The 13,100-nt window shown below is 37.4% G+C and overlaps 1 pseudogene; it reads right to left on the reverse strand.

Moving 5' to 3' along the window:
* Positions 1 to 11,577: 11,577 nt before the first annotated feature.
* LOC122735638 lies at positions 11,578 to 12,096 on the reverse strand (annotated as a pseudogene).
* Positions 12,097 to 13,100: the final 1,004 nt, after the last annotated feature.

The following is a 13,100-nucleotide window of genomic DNA, read 5'->3' on the forward strand; positions in this document are numbered from 1 at the left end:
AAGTCACTTGACCCTGTCTGCCTCAGTTTGCTAATCTGTAAAATGAGCTGAAAAATGAAATTTCAAACCACTCCAGTATCTTTGCCAAGAAAGCCCCAAATGGGTTAACAAAGAGTCAGATACAACTGAAAAACTACACAACAGTTAAACATTTACCAGAATATCTTTGCATGTAATATTGTATTTACACTTACTTATATTTGTTTTTAATATATTTTCTTTGGTAAATATTTCCCATTTGTGTTTTTTAAAATTTTAACATTCACTTTTTAAAAAAATTTTGAGTTCCATATTTTTCCTTCCCTCCTGTCCCTCCCACATACTTTGAGAATGCAAGCAATATAGTAATTAGCCACATTGCAAAAGAAAGCACACCAAAAAGAAAAAGAATAAACACTAGGAAAATAAAGTTTTAAAACTATACTTCAATCCGAATTCAAATCTTATCAGTTCTCTTTCTGGAAGCGGATAGCATATTTCATCATGAGTCTTTTGGAATTGTCTTGGATCATTGCTTTCATCAGAGTAGCTTAGTTAATCATCCTTACAATATTACTATTACTGTGTACAGTATTCTCCTATTTCTGTCCATTTCACTTTGTATCAGTTGATATGTCTTCCCAGGTTTTTCTAAAACCATCCTGCTCATCATTTCCTTTACCACAATAGTATTGTACTACAATCATATACCACAACTTGTTCAGCCATTCCCCAATAGATTGACATCCTGTCAACTATCAACTCTGCCACCACAAAAATAGCTACTATAAATATTTTTGTACAAATATATCCTTTTTCTATTTCTTTGATCTCTTTGGAATATAGATCCAGTTTTCAGTTCTCTATTTATATCTTTTCCCCCAACCAAACTCTAATGGTTGGGAGATAATGGATGGCAGGGGTCAATGGCTTAGCTAAACTTTTTATCTTTCCCCAGCATAGTGCTCTAAGCCTAGTTGGTTTCTGAAATCATCCTGCTTGTCATTTCTTATAACACAATAATATTCCATTACAATCATATAACACAGCTTGTTCAGACATTCCCCAGTTAATGGGGATTTCTAATTCTTAGCCACCACAAAAAGAGCTGCAATAAATATTTTTGTACAAATGGGCCTTTTTTTCTTTTGGGGAGATGTGCTGGAATATAAACCTAGCAGTTCTTTCTTGCATCAAAGGTTATACATAGTTTTAGCATGGTGTTTGGAACAGAGTAGGATATTTAATAAATGTTTATTGATTGTAACTGTTCTCCCTACCTTTATTACTTCCTTTGAAACTTATTTATAAAACAACCAAAAAATAATTCTTACCTTGTGTGTTTACTTACTTCACCCTCCTCAACAAAGATCTCTAGTGACTATTCATTAGATACAACATTGCACATAAAGTCCTTATGCTATCATCAAACATTTTCCAAAATCTGCCTCCAACCTACCTTTTCAGCCTTATTTCTCAAAACTCCCCTTCCTATGCTCTATGTTCAAGCCCAAACTAGACTATTGGCTATTCCTTCAAGTCAACATTGCCCTTTCCCACTTCTATGGATTTGCCTGAGCCACTTCTAAGCCAGTAATGGACTCTAACAGTATCTCTCCCTACTGAAATCCTTCTCTTCATTGAAGACTTCATTTAGGTACCATCTACTTCATTAAGCTTTCCCTGATTCTCCCAGCAGATTGTAATCCCTCCCTTTCAAATTTTTCATCCTGCTCCATCAACCTCTTGTTCATCATATTCTAATTTATATTCTAATAATCTGTTTATGTGCATTACTTGTGCAGGTTTTTAAAGCACAGTGGTTAGCACCTAAAGGAAATTGCATGGGACTTGGAGTCATGAATTCATTGATTCAGATCCTATCTATAACACGAGGGCTGTGAGACCCTGTGCACATACATTTCTGACGTTATCTGAGTCTTGGTTTCTTTTGCTGTAAAATGGACACAATACCTGTAGAAGCTAGCTGATGGCACAATTGTGAGGTAAGAATAAGATAATGTATAAAATGCTTTTTGATATACTCCTACTGTAAGAAATGATGAGCTCAGGGGGCAGCTAGGTGGCGCAGTGGATAGAGCACCAGCCCTAGATTCAGGAGGATGTGAGTTCAAATCTGACCTTAGACACTTGACACTTACTAGCTGTGTTATCCTGGGCAAGTCATTTAACCCCCATTGCCCCACCAAAAAATTAAAAAGAAAAAAGAAAAAAAGAAATGATGAGCTTGATGATCTCAGAAAAAAGCATAGAAAGGTTTATGCCAAATAATGAAGAGAAAAATAAGCAGAATAAATAGAACATCATATATAGTAATAGCAATATTGTTTTAAGAATGACTTTCACAAAATAAGTCATTTTGAATATTATAAATACCCAAATTAACTACAAAAAAAATATGAAGACCCTATCTGCATCCAGGGAAAGAACTGATAAATAGAAGTTTATATAGAATAATTTTACATATATCTACGTATACATATACATACATCTGTTTTTGTCTAATGGAAGCTATCTCTAAGGCGAGGGGAGGGTAAAAGAAATTTACATGATAATTTTTATATATCTAAAAGGAAGAGCAAGTTGTACATAATAATTATGCTGTGTCACATACAATCATCTTTTTTTAATTATACTATGTTAGGGAAACATTTGCTTTATTCCATAAATTAAAAATAAAATAAATAAATAAATAAAATGCATTTTGCAAACTTTAAAACACTCTATGAATGTCAGTAATTTTATTTATATCCGCAGTGCCTCACAGAACACCATGTGCTTAGAAGATATTTAATAAATTTTTTAAATTAAAAACTTTTGGATAACTATAGTATCATAACATTTTGGGCTGGGTTAAATTCCTTTCCATGCCATGGAAAAATAGAATGAGCAGCAATGCACTAAGAAGCAGAGGGCATGGTTTTTAGTCCCTATTACATCACTGAGTGACATTGGGAAACTCATCTGACTTCATACTTTCAGTTTGCCTTTTCTATCAACAATGAGTCAACAAACATTTAGTAATTACCTATCATGTGCCAGACTACAAGAGCTGAGGATACAAAAAGTAACAAAAGACAGTCCTTACCCTCAAGAAGAATGTAATCTGGGGCAGCTAGGTGGCGCAGTGGATAGAGCACCGACCCTGGAGTCAGGAATTCCTGAGTTCAAATCCGGCCTCAGACACTTAACAAACACTTACTAGATGTGTGACCCTGGACAAATCCCATAACTCCAATTGCCTTAAACATCTGGGGCTATCCCCAGTTGTCCTGAGATATATATTGCCACTGGACCCAGACATCTCTGGAGGAAAGAGTGAGGTTGGTGACTCTGCACAGCCCTTCTTCACTTAAATCCAATTGACTGCAAGTCATGGCATCACCTCAGAAATATCATAGTTCTCTTCTAGAACAAAGGGACAAACAATAATGTCTCTAGGGAGAATGGGTTCAAACTTAAATTACATTGGAAATGATAAATGTGTGACCAAGGGGCACCTCTCAAATCCTGGCCCTCCAAGTCCTTTTCTCCTTTCATGAAGTCCCCATGAAGGTCCCTGTAGGTGTAACTTCTGTTTGAGTTCAATTTATAGCTTTCTTCAGCAATTTTCCTAAAGTGAAGGTCTGATGATGTCACAGCCTAATCAATAAATTCTAGTGGTACCCTATTCTTGTTGTTTGTCCTTCATTCTGAAGAAGATAACTGATTCCAGGAGGCTGATGTCTTGCCTTGCAAATGAATTGGATTTAAGTGAGACAGGGTTATGCAAAGTCATTGGTCTCACTCTAGCCTCCAGAGTCATCTGAATCCAGTGGCAAAGCTTAGGTCAGGATGACTGGAAATGACATCAGACAGTGAGAGGCTTTTAAAATTAAGGTCTTTCCCAAGTAACAGGTTGTCTGAGACAACACCTATTCAGTGAAAAAAAAAAATCAATCTGTCAGGGGAAGATCCTCAGGGTTTCTGGCCAGAAGACCCAAACAATGACCAAGTGAAACTTGGGCCTGGAACTGTTATTAGCCAATCAATGAAAGCCAAAGTGTTTTGGGTTTAAGGCATAGTCAAATAGCTCCACTTGAATCCCAATGGGCTTTATCAATGCCTGGTTCTCCAGAGCTCTATTTGAAGAAACCATTAATGAAACTATATGGGAAAGAAGAATGAATTATCCCAGTTGTATATATTTAAGTGATAGAATAAATAATGAAGAGGAAAAAATGTAGCCTCCAAACTACAAGATATCTTGCAAGGTTTCAGTGATTAAAATTTATGTTGCTTTGAGCAGAGCACCCACAGAGGAAGAGGAAGAAGGAAGGAAGGAAGGAAGGAGGGAAGGAAGGAGGGAAAGAGGGAGGGGAAGAGGAAGGGAAAGAGGGAGGGAGACAGACAGGGAGAAACATTGCCCAACTGGAATTGGCCAGTTGGGTCCCCAGTAGGGAAGTTAGTACTCACAGAGAGTTGTTTGTCCTTCATTCTTGAAAAGGACCAGTGACATCAGGAGGGTGATGTTTTGGCTTATAAGTGAATTAGATTTAAGTTAGGCAGAGCAATGTAAAGTCATCAGGCTCACTCTCTTCTTCAGCATCATTTGAATCCAGTGGAAAGACAGATTGGAACAAATGGAGATAAACTCATATGTAGTAGGAGACCTTGGCCCTCTTAATCTAAGGTCTTTCACAGGTCTCAGTTTTTCTGAGGCAACACTTCAAGATCAAATATAACTTCCTTTGGCTTTTAAATCCCTTTAAAATCTGATTCCTTCCTATTTTTCCACTTTGTTCCCCTTTGAACTCTTTATGATGGAGTGACTCTAACCTTCTTACTATTCATCATACATCACATTCCATATCCTGACTCTCTACCTTTGTACTAGAAGCTCCCTGTAACTGGAATGTTCTTCTTCCTTGCCTTTAACTTATAGATTCCCTGGCCTGCTCCAAATTCAGATCAAATCCCACCCTCTGCATGTGACAATTGGAATGACGCCACCTGTTGGAGACTTACTGTAGAAAAGCTCCGCCATGAAAGGAAGGTCTTTGAGGGCAAGACCATGCAGGTTTTCTTTGGCGTCAGGAAGTGACGTTTGCTGGTGGGAGGAGGAAGGGGGAGTTAAGTGCTCTGTCTCGCTCTCTTTTCCTGTGGATGCTGGTGGAGAAGGGAGTTGAAATGCATGCTCCCTGTAATAGATAGGAATCTAGGCCTTTTCTTCTCTCTTTACCAAATTCTTATTCTCCTTAATAAATACTTAAAAGTCTAACTCTTGCTAAAGCTTATAATTTATTGGCGACCGCTCATTAGATATTTTAGACAGTTTAGCTAGAATTTTAGCCCTTAACATGCAAGAGACCTTTCCTGGTTATCCTTCCATTACTCCCAATTCTACTAATGTCTTCTCTCTGAGTTTTAACTACAATGTACACTGTATATCTTGCATGTATATAGTTGTTTACATGTTCTGTTCCCCATTCAAATGTGAGGCACTTGAGGGAAGGGATCATGTTCTTGTCTTTCTTTGTATCCCCAGTGCTTAGCATAGTTCTTGGCATGTGAAAAACCACTTAATAAATCCTTATTAACTGAATAATTGATTGATTCAGAGGCCATCTAGTCCAATTCATACCTTCCCATGAAATCCTTCTATATAATCATTAATAGTTAATCATCACTTGATGGAGGTTTTAAATGTTTTAGAAAATTTTTGTGTGGGGCAATGAGGGTTAAGTGACTTGCCCAGGGTCACACAGCTAGTAAGTGTCAAGTGTCTGAGGCCAGATTTGAACTCAGGTCCTCCTGAATCAGGGCCGGTGCTTTATCCACTGCACAACCTAGATGCCCCCTGCATTTATTTATATTCCCAACACTTAGCACAGTGGTTGGCACATTGTAGGTATTTAATAAGTGAAGGAATATCACACGGAAGATTTCATACTTATGAGGTAGTAAGCTTGTCACTTGAAGTGTTCAAATACAAGGTGGGTGACCATTTGTCAGGGATTATAATATTCTAGGACTTAGATTTGGAAGGAGCCTTAGAGATGATTTGATCCAGTGGTTCTTCATGTTTTCCCCTTCATGGCACCCCAATGTAAAGGATTCACTAAGCATATATATTATAACAAATTGTTTGCTCCTCCAGGGATTAAGAGCCTCACACACTTAGACCCTAGTATCAGTGTCCCTGAGGTGCTTCCAGAAGTTAGAAATGGCACTAAAAACAGCAAAGATGGGGAAAATATATGGATTAGACAAAGTATATATAAAATATGATTAAGGTGGGAGGCTATATAATCATGAGGGCATTGAGACAGATACAAATAGAAAAGGTATCTGAAAAAGGAAGATATGCTAAAGTTGTAGAAAATATTGAATTTTCTTAATAACAAAATAAATTTAACAAAGAGAACTAACAACCTACATGCCTACTCTCCCATCTATACAAAAAATTCATGAGGGTCATTTATACATGAATTGAGTAAAAGTGACATTCAACAATTTGCCACATCATTACTACTTTTCAATTGACTGAGATATATTAATATAATATTCTGCATTGCTTCCTATTTATTGATTATGAAAAAAACACTCTATTCAATTAGAACAAAAAATTATCTTAAAAACCATTTTACCACAAAGTATCTTCCATCCTTGTACCATTATAATTCAGTATTCTTTCAAAGATGTAACATCTGAAATTATCCTGTTCCATTATGTCAGGCAAGCAAACAGGGAGATAGATGCTTACACACACACACACACACACACACACACACACACACACGCCACTGTAATGTGAAAGATGCCGTGAAGAATCCAGGTCAGGGAAGGCTTCTTTGTCGCTGACTTCTGACTTCAGATACTCCTATTTGAGTATGACAATGCAGTTATTGCATCAAGCCTCAAGACCTCTTAGAGTCCCCTAGAAGGAATATTTAATTATCCAAACGACTTTCACCCATCTCTTCTCACTAGAAAGACCAAATAGATTTTTTAAAAGTCTATTGCCCAGATTTTAACATGCTTATGAAGGAACACTTTATAAAGTTTTTGCAACAGTATGTATATCTGGGACAGACAGTACAGATATACAATAGCTGGGCAGTAGATTCAAGATGGTGGAATATCATCCTTAAGATTTTATAGATTAATTTGTATTTGAACTCAGTGCTGATTTTGGCAGCTATCTCTCTCTGACAAGCCAAATGTTTGCTGACTAAGGTGTTCTCTAGATTCTTTTGGCATCCTTGTTGTAGCAATTAATTTACATCTGTTTAACTTCTGGATGCAATTATTATAATTGGTGTTGATGTCATTTCTTTTGTCCATATCATATCACTTGTAGACTGACCACCTATTGCAATTCTTTTGGCCATGGCAACCCATAAAGCAAAGAAAATTTAGTTAAGTACATAAATAAGAAATACAAGGTAAAGTTACAGTGGGGAGGGCACTAGTAGCTGGCTGTAACAAAAAGTGCTTCATTTAAAAGATAGTACAGAAGCAGAGTATGGGAAGAAATAAAAGATTCTAGGAAACAAATAATGTTTGTAATGTAAATATTGAGAGCAATATGGAATAGCAGAAATAGTATTGGCTTAGGAGTCATAGGTACAAGGTGAAAATACTGGGTTTGCCATGTGCTCACTGTGGAAATTTATTTTGATTTGCGGACCCTGCCTTTGGGCTGAGATTAAAAAGCCTTAGGCCCTCAGGATTTTTTTCTGTGTGAGGGGTTGGTTCCCCTCCCCCTCCACTTCAGCTGAGCCAGGTCAGATGGCTGGGGGAGTGGGAAGCCCCAGCTCCCTACACCCTGAGGGGAGCAGCCCTGGAGATCCCAGGCTTGTCCTGCCAGGCCCTAGCATAGCCCATGCAGAGGTCCCAGGAGTGCAGCAGGGGGCATGGGCTACTCGTGCCCTACTGGGCACAGCCCTAGTGCTGCTGGTGGATTAGCTTGACATGTGCAGGGACACAGAGAGCCCAAGGTTTGAGGGGAAAGAAGGAACATATATATAGAAGAACTAGGGAGACAGTGAAGGGGAGATGCCGGAGGACTAGGAGGATGCAAGGAGGCCGGGAAGATTGAGAGAACAGAAGGGACCCCAGAGGATAGAGAAGTGGGAGAAAAGGAGGTTGGAGAAGACAGTAAGAGAGGAGACAGACAGAGGAAGGAGTGGTACAGAGTAAGGGGCTTTTCAGGTGTTCATCGCTATGGTAGTGAGAGAAGTTAAAGAGTGAAGCAAGGGGCTATTCAGTGGGGTAGTCAGCACAGAGGAGTTGGAGAAAGGTTTTTCCAGTTATAAGGTAGGGAGAAGAGGAAGGACAGAAAAAAGACAGAGAAAAAGCTGGAGCATACCCTAAGGCAAGAGGCTGCAACTGCCCTTATTATATTAAAGGCAGACAGGTTGTATAATTTCCATTTCTTAACCCTTATCTTTTACATTGATTTTTATAAATAAATTCTGCTTTGATTATTTAGTTAAGAGGCTTCTTAATTGTTTCCTTATCAATTTTGGAAGTGGAGCAGTGTGGAGAAATTTTATAAATGGCCCCTATTATATTAATAGCAGTCAGACAGCCAGCCAGTCAAAATGTCCCCAGATTAGGCCCCCAATCAGATTAGGCCCAAACCAGTTAGTTTAAAATATTTTACATTTGAATGGTGACCTCAAAGGGATTTATGGCCCAATTACAATTTTTCTAAACTTATAATTTTTCATATAAGCACAGTTATATACATTTTTCCAGATTATTAGATTAGTTAAATTAATAATATTTTTTACATCACCTATGTGACCTCAGACAAGTAATTTTGCCCCTTTGGGCCTCAGAACTGAATAACCTGCCTTTTTAGTTCAAAATACTATGACCCTTTCCTTTCCCCCCCTTTTTTTCTATTTTATTTTTATTTTTATTTTTTTTCAATTAAGGGTAAAGGTATTTTTTGAGTTCCAAATTTTTCTTCCACCCTCCCTTCCTTCCCTCCTCCTGAGGCCAGCAATCTGAAATGGGTTATACATTGCAATCATGTTAAACATATTTCCACATAAATTGGAACAAAAGGGGGAAAATGCAAGAAAGAATAAAGAACAATGACAAAAAATCAAGAATAATTATGAAAATAGTATTCTTCATTCTGCATTTAGACTCCATAGTTCTTTTTCTGAATGTGGAGAGCATTCTGACATTGTCCTAGACCATTGTATTGCTAAGAAGAGTTAAGTCTATAATAGCTGATCATCACAAAATGTTGTTGATACTGTGTACAATGTTCTCTTGGTTCTACTCATTTCACTCAGCATCAATTCATGTAAGCCTTTTCAGGTTTGTTTTTTTTTTGTCTGAATTCCATGTGCTTATCATTTCTTACAGCACAATAGTGTTCCATTACATTCATATACCACAACTTGTTTAACCATTCCCCAATTGATCGGCATCCCTTCAATTTCCAATTCTTTGCTAGCACAAAAAGGGCAGCTGTGAATATTTTTTGTACACGAGGTTCCTTTTCCCCTTGCTATGATCTCTTTGGGATATAGACTTAGTGGTGGTATTGTTGGGTCAAAGAGTATGCGCAATTTTTAAACCTTTTAGGTATGGTTCCAAATTGCTCTCCAGAATTGCTGAATCAGTTCACAGCTCCACAAACAGTGCATAAATGTTCCAATTTCCCCATATCTCCAACATTTATCATTTTCAATTTCTTGTCATATTAGCCAATTAGATAGGTGTGAGGTAGTAACTCATAGTAGTTTTAATTTACATTTTTCTAATCAGTAGTGATTGAAAACATATTTTTTAATGTGGCTGTAGATAGTTTTAATTTTATCATCTGAAAACTGCTTGTTCATATTGTTTGACCATTTCTCAACTGGGAAATGACTTGTATTCTTATATATTTTATTCAGTTCTCCATATATTTTAGATATGAGGCCTTTATCAGAAACTGTAAATATTGTTTCCCAGCCTTCTGCTCTCCTTCTAATCTTGTTTGCATTGGTATTTAATGTAGTCAAAATGATCCATTCTGCATTTCATAATGTTCTCTGTCTCATCTTTGGTCACAAATTCTTCCCTTCTCCACAGTTCTGACAAGTAGACTATTCCTTCCTTTTCTAATTTGCCTCTATTCATAGAACTGCCTGTAAGTCATGTCAATCAATGCAACCAGCCAATTAGTTTGGAGCTATGTGTGGGGACCACACCTCTAATGGTCCCACAGGAAGCTTCCACTCAAACAAACATGGAAACTGTCTCTTTGGTTCAAAAAGGACCTCATGGTAGCAGAAGAAGGAGAAAGGTAACCAGGTTTCCTACCTTCCAGAAATTGGATAGCTAGGTGAAGGCATCTCTCTCTCTCTCTCTCTCTCTCTCTCTCTCTCTCTCTCTGCTAACACCTAATATACTTTAATAAATGCTTAAAAGCCTAAACTGTTGCTGAATTTATAAGTAAACCTTAGCTAATTCTCCCCACACACTGTGGGGGGGGGGGGAGAGGGGAGGTAAGGACACACACATTAGATTTTAAATATTACATTGGGGATTTTTAATTTGATCTTTTGCTACCTTCTTTAGTTGCATGCCCAAATCATTGACCTCCACTTTCTATATTTTATTCATTTAGGCATTTAGACATATAAAATTTCCCCTAAGAACTGCTTTGGCTGCATCCCATAAGTTTTGGTATGTTGTCTAAATATTTTCATTCTCTTGGATGGCATTATTGATTGTTTCTCTGATTTGTTGTTTGACCCACTCATTCTTTAAGATGAGATTATTTCATTTTCCAATTCATTTTTGGTCTATCTTTCCTTGCCCCTTTATTACATATAATTTTATTGCATCATGATCTGAAAAGGATGCATTTACTATTTCTGACTTTCTGCATCTGACTGTGAGGTTTTTATGCCCTAATATATGGTCAATTTTTGTGTATGTGACATGTAATACTGGGTAAAAAGGTATATTCTTTTCTATCCCCATTCAGTTTTCTCCAAAGGTCTATTATATTTAAATTTTCTGAAATTCTATTCATCTCCTTAACTTCTTTTTTATCAATTTTGTGATTAGATTAATCTAGTTCTGAGAGGGGCAGGTTGAGGTCCCCCACTAATATAGTTTTGCTATCCATTTCTTCCCATAACTCATTTAACTTCTTTTCTAATAATCTGGATACTGTACCACTTGGTGCATACATGTTTGCTATTCATTGTCTATGGTACATTTTAGCAAGATGTAGTTTCCTTACTTATCTCTTTTCATCAGGTCAATTTTTGCTTTTGCTTTGTCTGAGATAATTATTGTTACTCCAGCTTTTTTTTTTTTTTACTTCAGCTGGAGCATTCTGCTCCAGCCTTTTACCTTTTATTTTGTGTGTATCTCTCTGCTGCAAATGTGTTTCTTGTAAACAACATATTGTAGGATGCTGGTTTTGTTTGTTTGTTTGTTTGGTTGGTTGGTTTTTTAGGTATTTTTTTTTTCCTGGAAAGGACCTGCAGACAAGCTTGACAAGAGTCTTAATTCGGTACTCTTTTCCTGAGGCTGTCTCAAGTTTGAGCTCCCTAGATATAGCTCTTTCTTCTACCAATTCCAGAAAAATAATTGGCTGCCATGTTTTGAAGGCTTCAAATCTCCCTCAAAATCAGGATTTGGCTCTGGTTTTGATCTAGAATGATAGGGATCCTCCGGTAGCTGTCGGGTTGTGCTCACTTTCGTAACCTTTGACAGTTCTCCCAAGTCAGGACACATCCAGCCCAGTTTGTTCAGGACACAGTTGTCAAATTTTGCCTGATCCTTGTTACATTGGTGAAGCTATTGAAGCTCAGAATAATCAATACAGGTCCAATACTCAGTAAAGAACTCAGCACAGTGTGTCTTTATACTCCTGAAGAAATCCACAACACATTGATTGACAAGGTTCCCTTCGTTTAAACATTGCCTTGGATCCTTCTCTTCCCAGCAGAAAATGATAAATTCTTTATTGACTTTATCACACTGTGTGCCATAATGATGGGCTGCAGCTTTTAGCACAAAAGAATTGGCATTGACCTCCTGCACTTTGAGGTTGTCCAAGGCAGGCAGCTCCACCACACCTGGCATGGCAGTGGCGAGGGTGGAAGTACATGACACCCAACCCGGCCCTATCTACCCCAGATCTCCTTGAACTCTCAGGATGCTGGTTTTTAATCTGCTCTGCTATCTGCTTCTGTTTTATAGGAGAATTCATCCCATTCATATTCACAGTTATGATTACTAACTGTGTATTTCCCTGAATCCTATTTTCCCTTGTTTGTATTTTTCTCTTTCCTTTTCCCCTGTCCCTTCTCACTAGTGTTTTCTTTCTGGCCCCCTCAATCTACCCTCCCTTACATCAGCCCCACCTCATTTTATCCTTTCCCCTTTCAATTCCTAGTTTTGCCCTCCCTTCTATTAGCACCCCACCTTTTTTCTTTCCCCTTTCTGCTTTCACTTCCCTATAGTGTAAGATAGAATTCTATAACTAACTGAGTGTGCACGTTATTCCTTCTTTGAGCCAAATAGGATGAGAGTAAGATCAAAACACCCTTCTTTCCCTCTATTGTAATAGGGTCTTTATTTTTTTTAACTTGTTTTTTTGGTTTTTTGCCGGGCAATGAGTGACTTGCGCAGGGTCACACAGCTAGTAAGTGTCAAGTGTCCGAGATGATATTTGAACTCAGGTCCTCCTGAATTCAGAACTGGTGCTTTATCCACTTCATCACCTAGTCAAAGCAGTTCTTAGGGGAAAATTTATATCCCTAACTGCTTACATCAATAAACTAGAAAAAAAAAACACATCAATGATTTGGGCATGCAACTAACAAAACTAGAAAATGAACAAATTTTAAATCCCCAAGTAAACACCAAATTGGAAATCCAGAAAATCAAAGGAGAGATTAATAAAATTGAAAGTAAGAAAACCATTTAATTAATAAATACAACTAGAAGCTGGTTAAATAAAAAAAATAGATAAAGCACTAGTTAATTTGATAAAAAAAAGAAGAAAACCAAATTATTAGTATACAAATGAAAGGATGAACTCACCACCAATGAAGTGGAAATTAAGACAATTATTAAGAACTGTT

This window comes from Dromiciops gliroides, chromosome 1, assembly GCF_019393635.1.
Source record: "Dromiciops gliroides isolate mDroGli1 chromosome 1, mDroGli1.pri, whole genome shotgun sequence".
Taxonomy (NCBI): Eukaryota; Metazoa; Chordata; class Mammalia; order Microbiotheria; family Microbiotheriidae; genus Dromiciops; species Dromiciops gliroides.